The sequence below is a fragment of the Aethalodelphis obliquidens genome, unplaced genomic scaffold (genome assembly GCF_003676395.1).
Source record: "Aethalodelphis obliquidens isolate GAN/ISIS:26980383/991018 unplaced genomic scaffold, ASM367639v1 scaffold3, whole genome shotgun sequence".
Taxonomy (NCBI): domain Eukaryota; kingdom Metazoa; phylum Chordata; class Mammalia; order Artiodactyla; family Delphinidae; genus Aethalodelphis; species Aethalodelphis obliquidens.
Genome location: NW_020837947.1, coordinates 38,981,919 through 39,006,318, shown reverse-complemented (window position 1 = coordinate 39,006,318; position 24,400 = coordinate 38,981,919). Strand labels below are relative to the sequence as shown.

The following is a 24,400-nucleotide window of genomic DNA, read 5'->3' as shown; positions in this document are numbered from 1 at the left end:
TACCATGACCCAATATGGTCTTAGACATGACCCTTATTCAGTGCTCCTCTCCTTGAGCTCCCCCTAGAGGTGAGAGTCTGCCACTAACAGACTCACTGGGGCCACTCACTGTCTTCTGAGAAAAGACAGGATAAATACAGTGGTACAAGGGTGGCTGGCACTGGGATGATTGCTAAGAACATAACAATCAAAAGGAAAATAAGAGCAATATTTAGATGAATTTATTCCTCATGTCTTGTGCACCAAATAAACATTTAGCGCATATACTATATGCAAAGAATTGTAAATGTTCTGGAAAATACTGAAATCACCAATAACACATTTCCTTCCTCTCTCTTTGGAAGAATTAAAAGCATACAAAAAGCAACATTCTTCCCACTTTTCTGACCTTTGTAAAATTATCTTTCACTAATTTTTCTACTAGGTACTTCTTAAGTAATGGTGTTCTTCAGAACTCTCTTCAAATTCTCCTTTTCTTGCTTTTCTATATTCCTTTATTTATGAACTCCCATTCATTCTTCTGGTTCTAATCACCACCTATTTTCTGAAGACTTCCACCTTTATATCTCTAGTCTGAGCTTTTCTTTAAGTTACAGATTCATGTTTTCATTTTTGTGCTGAAATTCTTCACTAGAAAGTTCAAAGTCACTTCAAACCAACATACCCAAATGATAATTCAAGGCCATAAGTATTCAATGACAAATAAGCATTGTCAGTGGTAAGTGCTGTGAATCTAGAAGATCACTTTGGGCTGAGGTAGTGTGGAAAACTCTCACGGCACAGCTAGACTTGGGCAGGACTTTGAACAAGAGATTGTTTGTGGGCAACAGTGTAAACGAAATCAGGAGCACATCTATCATCACTCCTTCAACAGAGACTTTTTCTGCCGTCCCAATACTTTTCAGGTCCAAGCTCGGTTTTGAGCTCTATTACAATACGAATTTTTTAAAAAGAGAGAGAAAAAAACTTGCCTCATGGTAATCTTTCTCTCTCTACCTACTTTCCCCCACTTCTAACTGAAGAAATTGGAGATTGGAGACCAGATAAACAAAGAGGGACCAAGCCACATTCCACTCACAACAGAAATACATATTTTCTCAAACATACATGGATTTCTCTATCTCTGAAAACCAGAAACGGCAATCCTGAAGCCCAGTTGAGAGTTGGCTCTTGAATACCAGGCATTTTCTTTATTCCTTCTGCATCCACTTGAGATTGTGGATCTGGCCCTGCCTTTGTCCCAGCCAAGGAGCTGAATGTAGCCTCTGACACTCTCAGCACTGCCCTGCAATCTTGAAAAAGGAGTAAAAGGACTGCCTTCTTTCTGTTCCATCCCTTGCAGCGGCACTTTCAACTTAAGCAACTCCCAGCCCAAACTGGACTTTTTAAATCCCATCAGGCAAGTTTTTTTGATGCTTACTTCAAAATAAAATAATTTTTCCTTCTTTTCATCTTATGCTATGTTGTTATTTAGAAGGAACATGGGGAGGTTTATCTGTTCCTTGAGTAATCACAGTGGTTGTTTTTCGTGTACAGAATTGTAGATAATTAAGAACGTAATTTTTCTTTTTCTTAATGGACAACTAGATACACCGTGAAAATCTTAGCTGTGTGGAACTTTTTCACAAGAGAGAACTATGCTCTTTACTATGATAGCCTCAGGGGTGAAAGAAGTTATACTGTGACAGCTTACAGAAAAGGCAATAGGGTGGTGAGAATTCAATCAAAAACAGTAGACTGGGAGGGAGACTCAAGAGGGAGGGGATATGGGGAATATATGTATAGCTGATTCACTTTGTTATACAGCAGAAACTAACACCCATTGTAAAGGAATTATACTACAATAAAGATGTTAAAAAATAAATTAAAAAACCCAATAGGCCCCATTGAAGTGTTCTAATGTTCTTCAGTAACCACATTGACAGTTACAAGAGATTTAAAAATTTAATTTATTTTTTGTAGACTTTGAATGGGAAAGTGTCCATTTGCAAGGCAGGTAAATATCTTTAAGTATTTATCAACCCGCATCATGAAAGAGATCTTTTATAATCGCACCTGTAGGAGTTAATCGGGCAATATTGTATATCAAGACTTGTCTGCCATGATACTGGCTTTGTTCTGAAACTGAAGTGCTATTTGCTGAGTCTGTTTAATGAAAGACTATGTATTTTCTTTTGTAATTCCAAGAGTCAGAAAAATTTAGCTTGGATCAATGAAGAAATATGCATTTGAAGAAAAAGAGGAAGTTTCCTGATTTTTACTTGTTTATAAGCTAGAGCTTGCATTGGAAAGTAGTGAAAATTATGTTTTGTTTCTAAGGTAGAACAAGACAACAATGCACTTGGCCTAAGTTTTGAAGGAGTAGTCACTTGGCTTTAAGGAATTCATCCTACAGAGATACATGTGGTTCCTGCTCCTCTGAGCTTCAGCAGAATGAAGAGCATGCAGAGACTAAGGCCTAGTGTGACGTGTTTCAAAGTTCAGGATACAAATATGGTTATAATATGGTCATCTCCAAACCCTCCCCCAATCAGTCACCTTTCCCCTACACTTTTTCGGACAACGACAACAGAAACAGTATCTCTCTTTCAGCCCTTCTCTCCCCCCAAGATAAAATTACCCCCAAACCCTCAGAACTTAGTCCAAAGGAAGTAAGTGTGAGGCTTTGTCCTGGTTCCAACACCAAGCAGAGAGAGAACTGTCTGCCTGATTAGACCCCTTCTGCCATTGCTTCTCCCCGGCACATAGTGTTGATGTTAAGGACTCAGCCTGCACAGCTTGATAGACAGTGTTTGTGTACTGTTGCTAGGTTACTCTTGCTGATATATATACACACCAGGCCATAGGGATGCCCTGCATTATGTGCCAAGGTTACAGCTTTTTTGGGGTTGGTATCACCATGCTTAACTACTATTCCTGAAAGCACATAAATGCAGGAAAGAGTATCCCCAGCCTATAGAACAGCATGTGTGAAGACTCAGAGATAGGAGAAGTATGGCTATTTAGAGAGAGAAAAATACTGGAAAATGGCATCAGTTTTTACCAGCAGTTATTAACTCTGGACTATAGGATTATGGATGATTTTGTTTTCCTTATACTGTTTTCAACTTTTTCTCCAATAAAACCACATTACCTTATTATTTAAACATTTTAACGTACCCAAGAGAGTAAAAAATCAGTGGCATTGGAAAAAAGTTGAACTTAGGAGTAATATTATTTAAGAAAATAGTACAGGGCAGAACTCAAACTGGAAAATGAAAGGGAAGAGAGAAAATGAATTCAAGAGTGGTACCTAAAACACTGGTGTAGGAATCCAGGTCTAGAGTGAAGAGGTCTTGGCCTGGGTACTGGCAGATGCTGTGGAGGTTATAGTGATAGAAGGAATAATTTAGAGCTGAAATCAAGATGGAAAGTTTACTAGCCTGTTCCTCCTACAGTGTAGGTGCCACCCATACCAGATGTCTGAGAATTATCCTTAATCCTTTACTTTTCCTTCTCTCTCAAGATTTTTCTCTTTGTCTTTGGTTTTCTGCAATTTGAATGTGATATGCTTAAGTATACATATTTTTGTATTTATCTTGTTTTTGTTCTCTGAGCTTATTGAATCTGTGGTTTGGTATCTGTCATTAATTTTGGAAAGTTCTCAGCCATTATTACTTCAAATATTTCTTCTCCTCTAGTGTTCTAATTATGTATATATTACATCCTTTGAAATTGTCACACTGTCCTTCGATGTTCTCTTGTACTTTCTTCATTCCTTTTCTCTTTGCATTTCAGTCTGGGAAATTTCTACAGAATTACCTTTAAGTTCATTGATTCTTTCCTCCATCATATCCAGTATATTGATGGGTCCATCTTCATTCTTATTTCTGTTATATTGTTTTTGATTTTTAGAATTTCCTTTTGTTTTCTTTCTTAGAGTTTCCTTCTCTGCTCACATCATCAAACTGTTCTTGCATAATTTCTGCTTTTTCCATTAGAGCGTTTTAATATATTAACCACAGATATTTTAAATTTCTGCCTGAAAATTCCAAGTTTATGCTATATCTGGGTCTTATTCTGAGGCTGCTTTTTCTCTTGAAACTTTTTTCTTTTTTTGCCTTTTGCATGCCTTGCAGTTTATTTTTGAAAGCTATGATGTATTGTATAATAAGAATTGAAGTAAATAAACTTTGGGTGTGCAGTTTTATGTTCATCTGCTAGGAGTTGGGTTGGGCCATGTTGCTTGTTTTAGCTGTAGATGTCAGAGGCTTCAGCTTCCTCTAGTGCCCTTGATTTTGTCTCTCTTGTTGACTTTGAGCTTCCCTAAGAACTCTTCCTTGGACAGAATCTGCATCTTGCAGCCCTTTAACCTGTAATCCACTGCTATTACTCTGGAGCCTTGTTGATGTGGTGGTAAGATATGGGAAGGGAAAGCGTTCTCTAATCCTATGAATAAATCTCAGTCTTTCAGTGGGCTTGAGTTCCTGGGCTGTTACCTTCACAGGTGTTTCTTCACCTTTTTCCTCTCCTTATATCAGACGGGAAGGCTAGAGGAGCAGGAGTCGAGGAAAATGTCCTTTCCACTCATTGGATAAGGTTCTGTAAAGTTTTTTTTCCCTCTGAATATAAGCCTTTGTTATAGAGAACACTGTGGAGCTCTGCACCTATTTCATATCTGTGCTTTTCCCCTCCCCCTGCCAGAGCCATAAGGGGATTTTCTTGGCTTTTCACAAAAAGAACCTGGTGGGATTTCTGGAAGCATAACCCATAGAAGTGTGGGTGGTCTCCCTAAGACTGTGCCCTTAAAGAGTTTCTCACCCTCATGCTAGCCCACACTGAGTCTCCAGTAATTCATCAGAATTACAATTTTTGTTCCTACTAGTTTATGGTTTCAGAGGCTTCTTCCCCCGATAAATATATCTTAGCTATGACTCTGGATTCTTCTGTCTTGCCAGATTTTGGGGTGGAGGTTTGCCTTGTGACTTTAGTTCTCTGATGGGTCCAAGAAAAGTCACTAATTTTCAGTTTGTTCAGTTTTTTCTTGTCTTAAGGACAAATGGGACATCTTCCAGACTTGAAACATGTCAGAGCTGAAAGCAGAGTACCTCTCCTCTTCTTCATCCTTGCAACCATTAATCAAAGAGTCCCGGTTTTATCTTCCAACTATCTCTTAAATTCATCTCTCCTTTTTATCCCCACTGCTATTGCTTTCATGGAGTTTCTTTGTCTCCAACTTAGATCATTTCAGAAACCTCATAAATGGTCCCAGTGTCCTTAAATCCCCTCAAATTATGTAAACATACATCTAGTTTTCCAGAGATGGTCCCAGTTTATGCCTATTTTCTGAGTGGGCTGATCATGGTGCACCTTTTACAGTCTCAAAGCATGCCTGTTTGGCAACAATGATGTGGTCACCCTTGATTCACCCAGGATTGTGAATCAGTCTTGGCCTGAATCCACCTCTGCCCTCAAATAATCTTTCTAAAATTTAAATATGATCATGTCCCTCTTCTGTATAAAATTCTTCAAGTTCTTTTCTCAATCTATAGGGTAAAGTCTCAATGCCTTATTAGACAAGGGCATCAAAGGTCCTCCGTGACTTGATTCTGCCTTTTCTGACTAGTTATTATCATGCTTTCTCAACCTCTTAAATTTGAAGACCTAACAAAATAGAGCTACTTGGTATTCCTTGAGCACAACATGTTGCTTTAAACACTGCTACTGGATTTCCCTGGTGGTCCAGTGGGTAAAACTCCATGCTTCCAGTGCAGGAGGCCTGGGTTTGATCCCTGATTTGGAAACTAGATCCCGCATGCATGCTGCAACTAAGATCCTACGTGCCACAACTAAGACCTGGCACAGCCAAAATAAATAAAATAAATAAATATTTAAAAAACAAAACAGTGCTACCTTTGCTCTGAAACCATCCAAGGCCCATTCTTCCCCCTACCAGCCCTTCCTACCCTACCTCTCCCAAATTATTTATAAATTATTATAAATTAATTATGGTTAATTAATCATGCCATTCATAGTTACATATTATTATAACCATTGTTTTGTGGGCTCAGTCACACATATACAAAGACTACACTACAAACACATACTATACACACTAGATTATGAACTCCTCAAGAGCAGAAACTATGTCCTAATCATTTGAATTCTTGGTGTCTGACATAGTAGGTGCTCAGTAATGTAGGTGGTATTCAACAGTCACTCTGTTGAGTTGCATTAGGAGACAGGAGAGCAGTAAGTGTTCTAGTCAGTGGCAAGGGTATAGTCGAATTAATGTCACAGATTTATACAGAGTAAGGGTCCCTTAGACCTATGATTACCCTCAGGAGAACTTACAATGCTGATTTTCTGTAATTCTGAGACTTCAAATGATTAGAGATGAAAAGAGCAGGGCAATTCAATGATTTAGAGGCAACAAAGAATAAAGGGAATTAAAAAAAAAAATTACCCTTCACCTCTCGGCTCAGTTCCAACTTAGAATTCTGGAATTCCTTATAGTTCTGTGCTGGCTTCTGGTACACAGCACACCCTTTTATTTCTTCCCAATCTTAGTCTACTTTTGTAACCTCTGCCTGCACTCTCAACAAACAACAACTTCCTGGCCACCCACCCTCTTGGACCTAGAGTTGTACGCACCAGTCATGTTGGTACTTCTGGAATATAGCCAGAGGAAGTGGTCTATGCAGGGAACATGAAATTCTCTGGTCCCTGGAGCCTGGAGTGTGCCTGGAAGGGTAAGCACAAGCATATCACTTGGCCCAATAGATTCCTCACCCCACTGGGAGAAGGATAGCTGAGAGAGAGCCCAGTGGGGTCCTCTAACTGTTAGTGCTCTGAGTAGGGGCTCCTCCTGCCAAGGTCTAGAGTGGTATTGAAGTGAAGACTATATAGGAAATGGCAGAGAATAGCATTGTGTTATTATTATGTCATTATATATTATTATAATAATATATAATTATTATATTATATCAGCAGGTTTTTAGTAGAGCAAGAGGTGAGAAAATGCTTTGGGGAACTCCCTATAAAATCTGCCCTTAATATAATGGGAGACCTATAGGACAGAGTGGAAAGACACAAAAGCCATGGATGGAAGTACATATAAATTAGGGGTGAATATTAGCTCATAATCTCATTTCCTCCATCTCTGCCCTTCTTGGCTCCCTATACCTGGACAAAGTGGTTCCTTACCTTAGAAATAAACTCACTCTCCTTTCCTAAATACATCTTTTCCTTGCTACCCACAGTAGGCTTTGGAATAAGACATTTCTGGACTCAAGTCCTCCTTCTTTCATTAATGATTTATGTAGTCTTCAGTAATTTGGATGGCAAGATTTCATTTCTCATAAACCTGAGAAGATTAAGATGAATTACCAGATTAGTTTGAAGAGAGTGAGAGAGTTGGTGGTTAGAAATGCAAAAATGGGATATCCAGGTACAACCAGATATTTATCAGAATTTCCCATGAGAACTTTGTGTTATGGTCTATAGAGCTTGTTTTGCTAAGAGCCTTTCAGTTGCTAGAGACTTCATTGACTCAATCTACTAGAAGTCTGGAAAGAGAACTTGTTTCAGTCATACCTGGTTTCCCAAATAATTAGTCATCTATTTTCTTCTACCTACCACAGGTAGAGTCCTCCAGAAGCAGATGCTGAGATGGAGCTCAGAGTGCAAGCTGTTACCTGTGAAGGGAAAGGCAGAGGGAGAAATGAAACCATGATGAAGGCCCCGCAAAACCTCGACCAACCAGCTGAGTTAATACTCTGTATTGACTGTGAGGTCTTTCCCAAGACTGGTCAAAATAGCCAGGCTTTGTATGCGACCTTGCTCAGTCACTAATGCGGGCTGAGCCATGAAGGGCATGATCTCAGGTGAGGCAGGTCTCCGTAGCTGAGGCAGACTCTAAAGAAGCTGACAGCTGGGGACCATCTGATGACCACACTCCCTGTAGCTGGGCATCCAGTCATTCCCTGAAGAGAAACCTAAGTGGCACATCTCTGTGTCCACCTCACCATCTTTGACTCTGCTTTCTTTCCTATGTGCTGGTTTCATTCTGAATCTTTTCCAAACTTATGGTGAACGTGTTCACCGAAAGTTTCAGACTTATGTTTTACCAGCTGGGAAGCTTTAGAGAAAGAATCTCTCTTACAAAGTTCCAGTTAATGTCCTGAGATTGAATATTATACATTTGGCTTGGGGTCAGGAGCTCACTTCCAGCGCCAGGGTCCAAGGTTAGCCTCACCTATAATGAATGGACTGAGAGCTAGAGTGAAGAGATTCCCTAAAGGCACATTATGGTACTGTTACCAAACAAAGGATGTTAGGGAGTGGGAAACAGATGTCTTCTACCCTGATGCAGGCTCAGGCACTCATGCAATCTGGAGCCTTTCTAGAGCGGCCTGGAGGTCCCCAAGGAGTTGTGGGACTGCATTTAATTTTAGGTAGAGGATCTCAAAAAGCATTGTTAACATTCACAGAAACCCTCATTATTTTGGAAGACATGACCTTGAATTCTAAGTAAAAGAATTCATGATATTATAACATAAAATTATTACAAATTCCTCTTTCCCTTTCTACAAATTGTACCAATTTTCTGAAGCTCCATTTGCTTTCTTTTTATTTGTGATAGTGTGGAGAATAACTGTGGGATTCTGCAAAATGCTGAATGGGAAAGTAGCACAAGAACACAATAACAAAGAGCCTTTCATGCTGCAAGGAAGAGTACTCCTGTTGGCATGGAGAACCTCTAACACTGGGACTGCAAAATGGCAAACCTGTGAAAAGAAAGAGATTTCTATATTCAGAAATACAGGATACCTTTAAAGTAGTGTCAGTTTAATGTGTGTGTGTGTGTGTGTGTGTGTGTGTGTGTGTGTATAGACACATGATTTTTTTGTCTCTGTAAGTACGTACAAATCTTTTATTTAAAATCTCTTTGGTTGGGTTTATGAAAGGTTTCTCTCTTTGGAGTTTGTCTTAAATATAATAATCCAGGGCTTATACTCAGAGGGCACATGTCAAAATAGCCACACTATTTATTAAATATTGAAATATTTTTCTACCCATTGGGAAATGGTATAGTAGTAAATGTGAATGAGATAAATTCTAAAATTAATTAACGAATTTCAGCACATGTGGTTTTTCTCAGAAACCACACGTCACTGTGATTCCAAGATTTTTAAAAATTTTTCTGGTCTGGGCACTGGAGCACAGAACTGGAAGGCCCATTGAAGAGATCCTGTTATTTATTTCAGGTGTTGAGGAATTTCTTTTGGGTTCAAATGTCCCTGGTTGGGAGAAGGGAAATCACACAGTCACATTGAGGAGAAATTTGGTGACGGTTGAAGAGTTTGGGAGAAGCCTGGGGCACAGGCAGCACAAGTGGGGCTTAAATCACTCAAGTATGATTGGGACACTTTGCTTTATTGGAAAACTCTTCCCTGGTGGTACTGACCATCCCTGCACCATGTGCAGAGGTTTATGAGAAGGGGATCTCCTGGGATCCCTTTCAAAGGTCAAAAGAATGTGAAATGCAAGGAGTAACCATGAGACCCTTCTCTCTGTCCCCTCCCTACTGCTCATAGCCAGTTCTCCCCATGGAGGAACCTCAAGATACCCTGGCCCTCCCATCCCTGCCCCGTCTGCTCCTACAACTCTTCCAAGCACTGGCGCTGGCTGAGTCTGGAAGCAATTGCCCTTTCTCTTTACCTCTTCTTTCCCATCTTGCAATTGTCCTGCTTATTAACTGGGCTTCAACCGGCTGTCCCTGTCCCAGCACCAGTTGTTTCCTGACTGGACTTTGCAGAGAGGCAACCATCTCGCCTTTCTTGCGTGGAACAAAGCAGGCAAAACACGCAGATTCTTAATCAGGTAACTAGAATTGGCCAACAACCACCCCCCTTGTCCCCTCTTCCTAACTTTCTTTTGTTTTGATAGGATTTATTATTATTTAGGATGGTAAGGCCAACATATCAGGAGACAATGGCCATTGGAAAAAATTATTATTATACACACAGATCCCAAGTGAGAGAATACAGGTCATGCCACTGAGGGCCACAGGGAAGCACCAGGCAGTCCGGAGGCAGAGCGAAAAAACTGCCTTTAGCCAGAGCCTTTACCATGTTTTCCATATGCAGGGTAAACAGGTTTGGGATTGACTAGTCTGAATCATTTCAGTGGACTTTGGAGCATAGGAGCTGTCCCAGGTGTCTCACATCTGGTCCTGCAGTGATTAGGGCTGGTGGACTGTGGCCAGGAGTGTGAGAGCCTAATAAGGGAGGTGGTGAGAAGTGTAGACTCTGAACTGGTTGGTTTGTATTTGGAAAGATTGGCCCTGGGAGGATGATTCCTCCTGAGGGGGAAGAAAGCAAAGGAGGCCAAGGCAAGGTGACTCAGAGAAATTACCAGGTTGTTTGGAATAAGGTATCTCTGGTACATGCACATAGGGCAGATTTTAAATCATCAAGTTTGCAGAAACTAGAAACATGATTAATACACTCTTTCCCTCTCATCCTTTTTTTTTCTCCTCCTCTGGCTTTCCAACTTCTATCAATAAATTTATGACAAAGGGCCACTGTCTTTGCTATTATTTGATGGTGGTTGGAGAGAGATTCATTTTAATGGAGAAGTCTTTGGAAGAACTTTATATGTAAAATCTCATCTAAAAAAGGAGCATCATTTAGCTCTATCAACCAAAAATTACACTAATGATTTTAAAATCATAGAATGACTTGATGAATGAATTTTACTATAAATTTGAATACTTGGTAAGCAAGATATACAAGGTATAGAGAATACAGTTGGCCCTTAAACCACACAGTTTTGAATTACGTGGGTAATTCAAAATGATTGAAAAAAATGCGGATTTTTTTCAATAGTAAATACTACAGTACTACATGATCCACGGTTGACTGAATCTGGGGATGCAGAACGTTGAATTATGAGGAAATGTGGGTACAGAGGAACCAAGGTTACAGAGGGCCGACTATAAATTATACGTGGATTTTTGAAGGTTGGCCTCCCTAACTCCCGTGGTGTTTAAGGGTCAACTGCATATATTTAGAGACTAGAAGAATATATATTTTTACAGTCTTGATTTATGTATTAAGACTATAAACTCTGTATTGTATATTATACAATATGAATATATTCATATATTGGATATTACACATTTTATATGAATTTAAATGACTAAACACTTATTACACATGGTATTCTTGTCACCTCCAACTTTCTAAGTCGTGATTTTCTTTCAAAGCCTATTTAAAGTACCATCATCTTCTTACAAACTTGCTCATGATCATGACATGTATCTCTTCTGTCTGTCATTGCCTGCCCCCGTCATTGCCTTTCTAATTTTATGATGGCAAGATCACTAACATTCTCCCCCTTAGTTCCTAGAGCAGTTGTACTTATCTAGGGACGGGTGCATATCAGAATCACTGAGAAGTCTCCTTTGAAGTATATATTCCTAATCCAGTCCCTCACCCAACTGCACACACAAAAATATATCTATCTAGGAGATATTTGAATCTAATGAGAAATCTTTCTTGAAGTGTATCAAAATTACTCGGGGGCAATGCTGACCTAAAGCAGAAAACACCAGGGACTCCCTGTCCCTACCTCGTCTTCTAAACTGGAGAACTCGGCACTGAGCAATGTTCCTTGACAGACTGACCTTGGTCATGGTGTTCTAACATTGCTCACACTTACTAATGTAATCCAGATCATGGCTAGTACTGGCCACTGTTCTCCAAGTCAAAATTGTTACTCAGTATTCTGATAGCAAACTCCTGTGGCTGGGTTTTTAAGTCTAATCATTTCTTTCCCCTTCCACGCCCCATCCCCCTATATTCTGCATGCCCAGTCACCGGAACTTGGTCACCAGACCTATGGTTTAAGTTTTTGTAGTGGTGTCCTGCCTTGTTATTTAGATCCACAGAAGGGTCTCTGCCAGTATGGCAGCCCAGTCTTTGTATATCATGGATTTCCTGGAGGTTGACGACAAGCCTGTCAATATAGCCAAGTAGCTCCTTCTGCTGTTATCGACTGGGCCCGCCCCCCACCAACCTACATTTTGGCCCTAATGGATGAGTTTATTCTTAAGTCCTGGCCATTCTCTGAAATTAAATCTTGTTTTGCTTAATTAGCCATGTCTAGATAATAGGTGATTATTATGTCTAGATAACGTAGCTGGGATATATTAGGTATCCCAGCTACATTTGTTCTCCTCACATACTTCACAGCAAATACAACAGCTTTGGGGTAGTTATTTGGATTTAGGGCCTCACTCCTCCTATTGTATTTGAAGGAGCTACGCTCCTCCTTCGTGCTTCTCAGAACACTCACACATGATTATTTGATAAAGGTCCACTTCCCACACTGGACTGTGATTTCTAGGAGGTCAGTGATCTTATTCTCTTTTTTATTCCCATTGCACCTAATGCCTGACAGAGTGCCTGGCACATAGTTAGTGCTCAATAAATATCTGTTGAATAAACAAATGAAAATACTAAGGCCCTTGAAAGTATGAGACTGTGTAATGTAAACTCCATCTTAGAATCTACTGTTATGTTACTCAGACTCTCAAAATATATTTAAATGATGAATAAAGATACTTGGAGGAATATATAACTTAATGTTATTTTCGAATTCATGGGCTTCAGAAGATTAATGTTCAATTTCAGACAAAAGTGTTCTGCATAAAGGTTTAGACCTAAATATAAGAGGACATATCCCTGACTAAAAGTTAAGGCAAGCTCTTATTATGTAGAGCATTCCTGAGCTCATTTTGATGGTCAATACTCACATTCCTTTAAAAAATCTGTTTAGATAACTTTCTCCTTTTCATTTTGGCAACAAAACAGAATCAGAGTGACCAACGGACTTGATGTAGTTCTTAACCATTGCACAAGCCAACAGAAGGCTCCTTCTGAGTGCGTTTTGGGGTTAGTCCACATCTCCCTCATTTATTATGGAATGTAACTGGTATTTCCTGCTTCCACAAAGAAACTCAAACTCCATTGGATACATCAAGGACTCAGAAGGACAGGGCTGTTTTCTCTCTTTTCATCCATAGAACAAGGAATCCTCTCCTCTCCCCACGAAAAAAAAAAAAAATCCCAAATAAGACCAGAGGTACTAACAACTTCAGCCCCAATTCTGTTTGTTCTGTAACTGTGCTGTCCAGTGGAAATTTAATGTCAGTCATAAATGTGAGCCAAAGAAGTAATTTAAAAATTCACACTAAATAAAGTAAGAGAAACAGATACAAATAACTTTAGTAATATATTTTAACTTAACATATCAAAAATATATGATTTTAACATGTAATCAATATGAAAAATTATTAGTGAAATATTTTACTTTTTTTTTTCTGTACTTTGAAATCTGGTGTGTCCTTTACACTTACAGTACGTCTCAGTTCAGACTAGCCACATTTTAAGAGCTTACTTTTAAGAGCTTACTGCCACATGTGCTGATGGTCACACTGGGGAGTATAGTTCTAGAATGTGTTTTTGTGCTATAGTTTTTCACACAGTCAGAAGAGACGTCCCCATTCATCTGCTGCAGCCACCGGCATCTGAGTGAGGAAAGGCAACCTGTTGAAACTTCTGAAAAGTTTTAAGTAGATTCAATAAATAAAACCTGTCGAAATGCTTCAGTGGTCTCCAGGCACTGCTCACCACAGCTGCAGTTGCTAGTTTAACCGCAACTTTGCTACAGTGTCGCTGGGCTGAGGCCGTTTTGCTGCAGCCGTCATTCTGTCCCTGTTCAGGCTTCAGTGTGGCCAACGCACAGGGGAGGATTCTTTTCCCTTTGGCATTAAGCACAGCCAAGGGTGATCAAGCCAAAACTGACCCAGCCTCTCAATGCCACAGTCCTTTTCAGATATGCTCACATTTCTTTATCTTTCTTTTTTTTCTGTTTCTTGCTCTGGATAACTGAAGAGAAGGTAGAATCCTTCCAGGCCAAGTACCTATAGATGTTAATATCTAGAATAATATTTTTTCAAGAAGACTTTAATAGAGAGGGCTGATGAATTTGTGGAGAAATAGGGAACAAGCCTATCCTGTTATAAGAACTGAGTAAGTTTTCTTATATTGTAATATGTAGTCAATCATGACGATTATACAGCACATTCTGATCGTTTCCAGGTCATCTTTATTAGGGAGTGGTTGATGAGAAACTTTAGTATAAGATGATTTTCTTGATTTTCAGTGTTTCTTAGACCTCATGCCTCTGCAGAGTCTGCTGGGGAAGGCAGAGAGTGGGGATCAAGGGTGCAGGCAGCAGAGCTTTGGCCCTCCGTCTCTGTCTTCAGCCAGAGCAGCTCTGTTTGTTTTCCTTTTAATGCTTCTGGGCAAGATCTAGTACAGATAAGTGGTTTCTGTGCCAAATTTTTAGAAAACCACCCACCTACGGGAACTGTCTCTGTTTTGATTCAGTCTGAATCTCTTTCTGCGCTCGCCATATTGCATTTTTATCCTGCCATCTGTGCTAGGATGTCTACTTTTTCTATAGGGCCTTTACTGCTCAGCACTTAGTTTTTGCTTATGCAGCTGGGCAAAGAAAAGCTCTTAAATATCACATGTTTTGGGCTCATTTTTATTGTTTTTACTGTTTTCTGTTTAGTAATTCATGCTTATTGTGGGAAAATGAAAGAGAAAACTAGATAGAATAAATAAGAAAATAGAAAGCATTCATAACTGCATCACACAGATAAATGGTGTTAACATTTTGCTTCTGAATTTTAACATGTATATATTTTAGATTAAATTAGAATCATATTTTACAGTTTTATGTCTTGCTTTCCTCAATTATCATCATATTGTGATCACGCTTCTATTTCATTAAAGCATAATTGTTATTAGCTTTTAAATTCTTAATCCTATGTATGTCTCACAATATACTTAATCATTCCTCTATTGTTGGAAATGTTGATTGTTCCTGATTATTTTTGTTGTTAAAATTGATACTTCATCTATCATTCTTGTACAAAAATGGTGCTTCAATGAACATTCTCACACATAAATATTTAACTACCTTTTAAAATTTATTTCCTAGAAATTCCTAAGTAAATAAACTTTCTAAATGTCTACGTATTGCTCAAATATTGCCCTCTTGTATCAAAATACAACCCCACCAGTAGTATATGTGAGTATCAATCTATTCTCACCCTTCCTGACTTTGAGTTCAATACTTCAAAAGAATCTTTTCCAACTTGATTTTTTTTAATTTTAAAAAATTTTTATTGGGATATAGTTGATTTACAATGTTGTATTAGTTTCAGGTATACAGTAAAGTGAATCAGTTATACATATACAACTATCCACTCTTTTTTAGATTCTTTTCCCATATAGGCCATTGCAGAGTATCGAGTAGAGTTCCCTGTGCTATTGAGTGGGTCCTCATTAGTTATCTATTTTATATATAGTAGTATGTATATGTCAATCCCAATCTTCAATTTGATATTTTTTTAAAGTTTTTTAAAAATTTTATTTGCGAGTCATTGATAGCTTGTTAAGGGACTTTGCATTTCATTGTCTGGAGATCTATCATCTATCTGTCTATCTATCTATCTATCCATTTGACCATTTTTCTTCTGATATGTTAATAATTTTAATTTTATTTATAAGAACATTTTATGTGTTAAGGCTGTCAAATCTTAGCCTATCATAGTCATTGCAAAAACAAATGACCTAGTTTGTCTTTACTTTTTACTTTTGTTAAATTTTTTTGTGTTTTTTTTTGGACAGCATATGTTTGATCATAAGCACTCTTCTAATCTCTATTCTGTCAGTCCAAGCAGTTTCATCCACACCCATAGCTTCAATTGCTATCTATTACATTGATGATTCACAAACTTACATCTACAGCCCAGGGAGCCCAAGATTGAGAGGGACTGTCTCAAAGAAATATGTTGGTCTGGGTTTTATCTGAGTGGAAATTGAATTAATAAGAAGGAAGACCATAAAGTTTTAAAAGTCGTTGTATCAGCTTCAACTACAAGATAAAGACAGTATAAAATTAAGACAGGCCTCTGGAACTCCTGAGCATATACATATATACACATAAGATCTTATTGGTTCTGTTTCTCAGGAGAACCCTGATTAGTACAGGGGGTATATAATTTGTCTCCTTACTTCATAGATCTTCAATTGAGAGGAACTATATTCAAGGAGTTGTATACAAGGAAGCACACCTGCTTTTATGATCGAATTTTATTTTGTAAGCCAATGTGTGACTCTGTCTTTTGTCAGAGAGATTTCTAAGGACTTTATCTTAATTGATTGACTCTAAGGGATGCTGCTTGTTTCTAACATGTCTACCAGAAATGCAGCTTCTGACATGGCTCACCAACCTGGGAAGGGCAGGGAGGTACTATATGCAATGATTGAGCTCTCAGCTGTCTTCTCAATGGCAACTGAATTCTCTGGATGGGGTCAGCCTTCTGCACATATTGACGAAGTAAGAGGGAGCACTTGGAAACCTCTTTTGACAGGTTGAGCCACTTCTAGCTAGGAATGTGACCTAAAAAAGATTTCTTATTTTGTAGCACCATAATCTTTCTAGCTCAAATTTTAATAGTTACCATTTGTGTGTATAGCATTATCTTGAATGCTTTACATGTAACATTTTATCTTCCCAATATCCCAATGGGTAAATCTTACTCTTCCCACTTCACAGGTGACAAACCAAAGCCCAGTGAAAAGTTATCACTTTTAGGGAATGGCGGCAGTTTGAAAATGAGCCCATTTTACCTCTGCACCGGTGTTTTCTTCTATTGCACCAAATCCCCCAGTAGACAGAAAAATGCCTGACAGCACATTCCTTCTGCCTCCTACCCCTTCCTGGAGCTTTCCAAAATTTTACTGTTTATTCACTTCAGGCTCAGAATCGAGTAGGCAATTGTAGTACTATCTTGCTCCTCTTACGTGGTACAAAAATCAGTAAGCAGTGGTCTAATGCAGATGCACCACAAAGAAAACAGGTAGAAGTTACAATGTGAAATTATTAGGAAAGAAGAAAACCCATCTTAGATGAATGCAACTGATAAACACTGGATTGGCCTCTGCTGTATGGCGATCCTTGGGGAGATATAAGGCTGAAATTAGATGTAGTGTTTGCAAATAAGAAGCTCCCAGATTGTGATAAGTAAACATGATTTGAATATCATTAGGAGTATCCAAAACATGATACTGCATCATGAAAATAAGGATCACAGTCAGAGGGCTATGTCTCCACTAGCATTTAAACATCATGCTTTGCCTTTGAGTTAGTGACTCAGTTGGAATAAATGACCTCGAGGGGCCTATTGTTTTTTAGCCAAGAAACAGCTAGTTTCCAAAGACCAAACAAGTTTCATAGACCATTCAAATTCTCCCTAGTATGCGAGCAAGATTTTTTCAATTTAAAAATTAGTCTGTTTATAGAAATATTTGTAGATGCTTCACAGACCTTTCAGAAAACTACTAAACATTAGCTTGGCATGTGAAGCGATTTCTAATATTTTTGTCTTAATGTTTCCCACAGAAGAGTGACTATTAAACACCCTTCCCTCCACTGTCAGGAGCAGAGTATCATTTTTTTAAAAATGAGTCTTTGATTTAAAAACATAATACATTTCAAGGAAAGAAAATATTCTTGTTCAGTGTTTCCAGAGTACATGCTTACTTGGAAAAATTGAAACTTAGCATGCTGTTTTCCATAATTTGATATCAAGTACTCAGAGTATGTTTAAATCTTAGCCTTAAAATATATTTGAAACTGAAATGTTACATTGTTTTAATATCAAGACTCTATGTACAATTTCTGACCTGATGTGGAATATTGTACTTCAGATTTCAGTGCAATTATCTTCAAGTTTGGTGTTTGTTGAAATCGTATTTATTGAAAAATTGGACATTGTCACACACTATCTAATTTGGTAACATTAGAAGTGATGCCAAGCTTCCCACGTGTCTCTCTCCCTCTGAAAAACTTATAAGTGGAATCCTAGCAGAGACCGGCAGTACTAAGATTTAAAACAACTTTCATGTACTAAAATTTTAAAATGTGTAAGTTCCACTGATATGGTAGGCAAGAAAGTACTGTGTTTAGATTAAAGGACATGATGTTAAAGCTTGCCTTATGTTTTTATTACATCTCAAATTGCAACAAATCAAAAAAGATAAAACTTTATGAGACTACAGTTATTTCTTGTAAGACACTTGCTTGTAAAAATTTTTCTCTGCCTTCATTTATTTTTATTTTTAGTTTAAAAGCTAAAGCCAAGCCAGGAAGAGGAAGACAAGATGAGAAACCCAAAATCAAGGTAAACATTGTTTTAGCAAAGCACAGCATTGTGAAATAAACCATAAAGAACATTATCATGCATGTCATACTAGGTGTCCCAACAGAACTTGCTTTACCTTTCTTAAGGATATTTTCTATATAAAATAGATATTATTAGAGAAAATATTTCTGTATACTTGTCTTTCAAAAATGTCTTTCATATGGAATGTTTTCCTTTTTCTAATTTCCAGCTGAGAGAAATATGAAATATCTAGGTTCTGCCTGGAGGTTAAACAGTTTTCTGTAACTGATACCATAAAAACTAAAAAGAAAATCTGAAAAGGCTTGAATCTGACAAGCACGCACGTCTGTACATATATCTGAATTATCTAAACCCCTTAGGTCTCCAACTCATATGAAAGTATTATGAAGTTTTCAGAAGATTCTCTATTTCTTCTTGCTTTCAGCTGAGTAGAAGATAGCTCAAGATCTTTAAGAAAAGATTGCTACTTAGCAGTTTGTGTATGGTCAAATGGTCAACAAATTAGTTGTGAGTCAAAAGGAAAAAAAACTTTTATATGCCAACATAAATTCCGTAGGCACTTAACAAATTATAAAACATAGTAATAATAATGGCATAATAATTTTAAAATATAGCCTAAGCTACCTTGAAAAACGAGAAGAGTGGCTGAAGTTAGATGAATTTGGTTGGTTTCTGCCTTGAATCTCCTGCTTTTTTCTTCTCTGCCCTCCTGCCACTCTATCCTCCTGTGGCCACATGCAGGCCCACAGACGTAATCCTGGTTGCCTAGGAAGTTTTTTAGGAAGCTCAGTGCCACTCCTCCTCTGGGGGTGGCCCTTACAATGGAGTCATGTCACCAGCAAGACATGATGTTTTGTGCACCAAGGATTAGCTGGAGTTACTAACTAGGTTGTGAGTTTCAACATTCTCTTCTATCCTAACTTTTCAAAATACCTTCCTGTCCTTTAAATGAAGGTCTTGATACTGAGCTTGATTCCATCTCCCTTTTGCAGAATTGCATGATGATTTTTGGGCTCACCCACTGACCTTGCTGTGTTTGGAGAGATCTCCCAGGAATCAGGATGCAGCATCTCACCTGAGAGATAGAGTGAAAAGACCTTTCACTGCTATACCTCATTCATTCGTTTGTTCGTTTATTTATCCATGTATTAAATAATACATTTATATATTTAGTCAATGTGTCCAAGAGAAATTTTTAATGAACAACCACCAGGATTTAGTAGTTGATTGGATATTGGGAGAAATAAAGTGGAAGCCTTTACCAATTCTGGTTTTAATAAAAACTTTGCCAAGTAAATTTCTGCTACCAGGGATCCAGATTTGACTTCACTGAACAAAAGTGCCCTAAGAAAGGGATTCCTCTGTCCTGGGCCTACTGTCATATGTCCTTCCCTCTCACTTTTTTTTTACAGCCTTGTCTTTCACGCTACCTGAGGATGCTGCTCCCACCATGGCAAATTTGGTGTTTAAGTTCTTTAAGAGTGATGACTTTAAATTGTAAGCTAAACCTACTTAAGGTATGTAAACTTCTTTTTACTATTTAGTGTAAATAACTATTTAAACTCCATACTCCAGAAGGTACCCTTTAAAGAAATAATAATTGGGTAAGCTAAAATTCTTTAGGTATTTTATGAAGCACAGCAAAATATTTAATAAGCAAATAGAATTTGGTATATATTTCTTATCCTCAGGGGAACCTCCTTTCTGTGACAATTATGTGATTTTTATTTTTGTATCTTACAACAGAAAGGAAAGACTTAATTTGTAGAATAATGACATAAAATGTGATAAAGAAATCACACTTTTTAAAAAAGTGAGCTACTTTTTAAAAGTTCTGAACCCAAGAAAATGAAGGAAGACAGGCTGTTTTCAACACACATCTTGTATTTCTATAAGGTATATCAAAGCAAATACTTTGTATGGAAAACTAACAGCTTTCCATGGAAGGCATGTGATTGATTGCCAGACTAGTGATAAAGACTAGTTTGACTTGATCTTTTTTCTTTTTTCATACGTGAGCAAACTTCATGTTTGAACACATTAGTTCAAAATCCACCTTTGTCAGCTAAAAAATGGTGATTAGAGTAGACTTAATCCTAACGTACCTCCCAGAGGTATGCTGACAAAAAGAACCACTGGTGATTCTATGCTCCCTTCACATGAAAATCTGTTCTAAAGACATTATTATAAAAACTCTTCCTTTATCCTCTATATCTTTGAAGAACTTAGGAATGGTAAATCTCATCTTTTTGATGATGAACTTGCAAACAAGTATCAATACTAAATGAAAAGTGGTTATTTTCCTGGCCTGGTTATGTTCAGACAAGGCATAATTTTTTCACACTGGTCTGTACAGAGTCTTTCATTCTTTTTTATTTTTTCCTAAAACGTTGGAAAATGAAGTGAATAAATATTTTAATAGTCCCTGTTCTGATTTTCTCTAGATCTTCCTTATTTCTTTTTGAAAATGTTAGAGGCTAGTAAGAAGACATGAAGAGTTGACACTAGTTTCAGAAAAAGTAGACTTGTGATTTTATACATGCAATTTATAAGGTAGCTATAGTGGGCTTTAATGATACTCATATTGGTCAATGTCATCTCTTATCATTGAAATTATCCAAAATTTCTAAGTGTTCTCTATGTCAACAGAGTAAACAAACACAAACATCTGTTTAGAAAAACATACCGTTTTCCTATAAATACATAACTCTATGGAAACAAACAGAAAGTCATTGGCAGGAACAGTGATAGTATCTCAGTATTCTGGGGTGTGACAGTGTGATTAACCTGGTCCTGCTGCTGAGTGTCTAGGACAACTAACTTCTTCCAGAACCTGATGCTTTCTCAGGCTCACAGTTAGCATGTTAAAGGTATTTAGCACATCACGAAATCATAGTGTGAGAGGAATTCATAATGGTCGGGGCTGTGAATAACTTGAGATAATGTAAAAGGATTAGATTTTTTTAAAATGTAAGACAATTTTTACCGATGAACAATAAAGTAATTTTGAATTCTATTTAAAAAGTTTTCTTTTTCTTTTTTAATGTCATGACAAGAAACCTGTTCATTCCTTTTCTCTATACTGCCTTACGTATACTTTATTTTTTTAAGAAAAAAAAAGCTCGTATTTCTTTTAGCAACAATGGTGCCTTCTGTGTTCGTTAATGATATGAATATATTCAGTTACTTAGGAACATTATTTCCTAGTCTGTATGTGGGCATTTCTTTAATATATTTTTTTAATTTTGTTTTCTTGAAGAAATAAAATGAAAGTGCTTACAGAGGAAACACTTAGCTAGCTTACTGATCTTTCTTTCAACTACAACCTTTTTTCCTCATAAGTAATCTGAAAATAAATGGTAAAAATTTGTCCTCTCCCACGATGATTTTGGAACATTAATAAATAAGAAAATAACTTTAAATTGGAGTAATTTTTTAAAGTATGAATTTTAAAATAAAATATAATCACTGTGGAAACATCAAGGAAAAAATATAAAAGACAAGTGAAAGAGTAAAATAACAAATATCCAGTGTAGAAAGATCAGGGGGAAAAAAGATTAGAGAAAAGAAAATAGTAAAATAACCTATAAGCCTGTGACCCAGAGAGAACCAATATTAACATGTTGGTGGGCACCCTACAGAATTTTCTCTATGTATGCATAAGCAGGGTCTGGTTTTAGCAACATTGGGAAATAAAATAATGTTTTATTTCTTTATTTGTGCAAATTAAAAAATTTAACATTGGTTTAGTCTTTCCTAAAGGTCTTGTGGTCAAAGATTCTCAAAGACACCTGGCTAATTCTGACAATAAGAGAATTAATCCTTATGCTAGCCTCTGCTCTCTTTGAGAGAAGAAAATCTCAGATATGACCCTTGCAGCCAATCTCTTTCCCTGCAGTCCTTAAGACCAGAATCATCCCAACCAGGGGTCAGTGGCCTCCAGCACTTTCTTCCTGCCATCGGTTTCTTCTACGTCTGTGGGTGGAACCAGAATTCAGATTTACTTCATTTAGATCAGAGGTCAGCAAATTTTTCTGTAAAGGCCCAGATAATAAATATTTTAAAGTTTGTGAGCCAAGTGAAAAATGAAGGATAGTGTGTAGGTACTTACATAAGAAGAAAGAAAACAAATTTCTACATATTTTTAAATTGATGAAATGTATATTATGATTGTAATTGAGTACTCCAGGAGTCAAATTATTTTGAGAACTACAAAATAATATTTTGTAATACAGGACTATAAATTAAAAAATGGAATTCTCTTTTTTGAGGAAGGGGTATAACCTTTTGCTTCATTGGAGTTTGAAGTTAGTGTCCCCAGTCATCAGAATCCATTATAAATATTCATCTGTTAATGTTATCTGTAATGAGATTTTATAAAGTATCTCATCTTTCAAAATGTCTTTTCACAGAGATAATACTGCCAAATACTGTTATCAATCCACCAGCATATGATTTTAATCATATTTAAAATTTGAAATACATTAACAAGACTCTGTGAGATTCCTCTTCTGATATTTGCCTTTTAGTATGTCAATACACTTCAGATTAATCACTTCCAATTGACGGTTAGGTGAAAACTTCTCAACTGTACAGTTAGATGGTTTTGAAATGATGAAATTTCTTTTCCACTTGCATCAATAGACATCTGAAAAATGCTGCTGGAACTGTAGTTTGAGCCTCAAAAATGTACTCGCTGTAAATTTGTATGGGGATAAAAATCTTGACTCTTGTTTTAACTTTGCCAACACATGATGTGTATAAGGCAGCTTAAAATTATTTGTCACTCAAGAAAACATTAGTTGTCCAAATGTCTTTGCTGCAGTGTAAGTTTCACACATAAACTCTGTATTGCCTCATAACTTTAGATTTAATTCATTAAGAGACATTATCAAGGCTGCAGCAAAGGCTACCATCCAAAGCTATTCAGTATTCAATAATACTGATTGAGGGCAGTTCTTCTTGTTCAAGAAACTTTCACAAGCTTGGTAAATTTGTCCAACTATACACTATATGTGTATAGAATGCTTGGTCTGGTAATGTTGATGTATATTGAATTATTTTAGTACAGCTATAGTGTCACTTCATAATAAACACCATTCTTCTGCATCTAATTCAATAATAAAATAATCCATACTCCATTGTGCCTTAAAAGTACAATTTTCAAAGTGCAGTTTTCTCTTCTTGTGTCGACATGATAGATACACACTGGCAATTCATAAAAATCATTTCATGGTAAAAATCATATGCATGACATTTGAAATGCTGTTGAGTTATAATTACATCACTGTGATTTGTAGTGCACTGAGCAGGCGTGTGAAGTGATGAGAGTATTATATACGGTCTCTGTTGCAGCTACTTAACTTTGCCAATATAGCATGAAAGCAATGATATATGATATATAAACAAATGAATGTGGCTGTTCCAATATTACTTTATTTATAAATACTGAAATTTGAATTTCATGTGTCCTGAAATGTCATTATTATTTTGGATTAATCTCAACCATTTAAAAACATTCTTAGCTCACAGACTATACGAAAATAGGCAGAGGGTCAGATCTGATTCATGGATCAGAGTTTGCCAATCCTTATTTAAACTAAAAGCTTCATATCACTGCCATTTCTGCCTCTGTTCCTGAAGAAGAAGAAGGAAAGGGAGAAGGAGAAGGAGAGAGAGAAGGAAAAGGAGAAAGGATTTTACAGCACGGTTCACTAAAGTCTGTTTCTTGTGGTCAAAGTTAGCCAATTTTCTATCTCTAGAATCACACTTAGACTTCCTCATGACTCCAGTTTTGTACTGACAGCATAAAAGAAGTAGCTCCTTTAGTCCTAAGGTCAGATTTAGGATTAATAACTTTTTAGGATTGTTGGTAATGAGAATAAGCACTGACTTGTCTTCCTTACCTTAATATAAATCACAAGATAAGGTAGTGCAATGTTGGTAAATTTTCAAATGTCTGTTCAGTCTTACTCATGTTCACACAGTTGGTGTAAGATTTTTGCGCATATATTATATACAAACTGGAGCTCTCCCTATCTGCAATTCCTCCCTTTTCAAACACATACTTTTAGAAAGGGAAATCTT

General features: G+C 37.2%; 2 long non-coding RNA genes across 4 annotated transcripts in view; both read left to right on the top strand.

Annotated features, from left to right (window-relative positions):
• The window catches only part of LOC113609852 (uncharacterized), a 75,749-nt gene that overhangs the window by 10,224 nt on the left and 41,125 nt on the right, over window positions 1-24,400 (top strand). For all 3 annotated transcript variants that reach the window (XR_003428847.1, XR_003428846.1, XR_003428848.1), the window contains exons 2-3: window positions 18,253-18,310; window positions 19,726-19,830. This is a non-coding gene — a long non-coding RNA (uncharacterized LOC113609852). The remainder of the gene's footprint in view (window positions 1-18,252; window positions 18,311-19,725; window positions 19,831-24,400) is intronic.
• On the top strand, window positions 6,972-10,564 carry LOC113609855 (uncharacterized). Its single transcript, XR_003428849.1, has 2 exons — window positions 6,972-7,865; window positions 8,624-10,564. It is a non-coding gene; the product is annotated as an uncharacterized LOC113609855 (long non-coding RNA).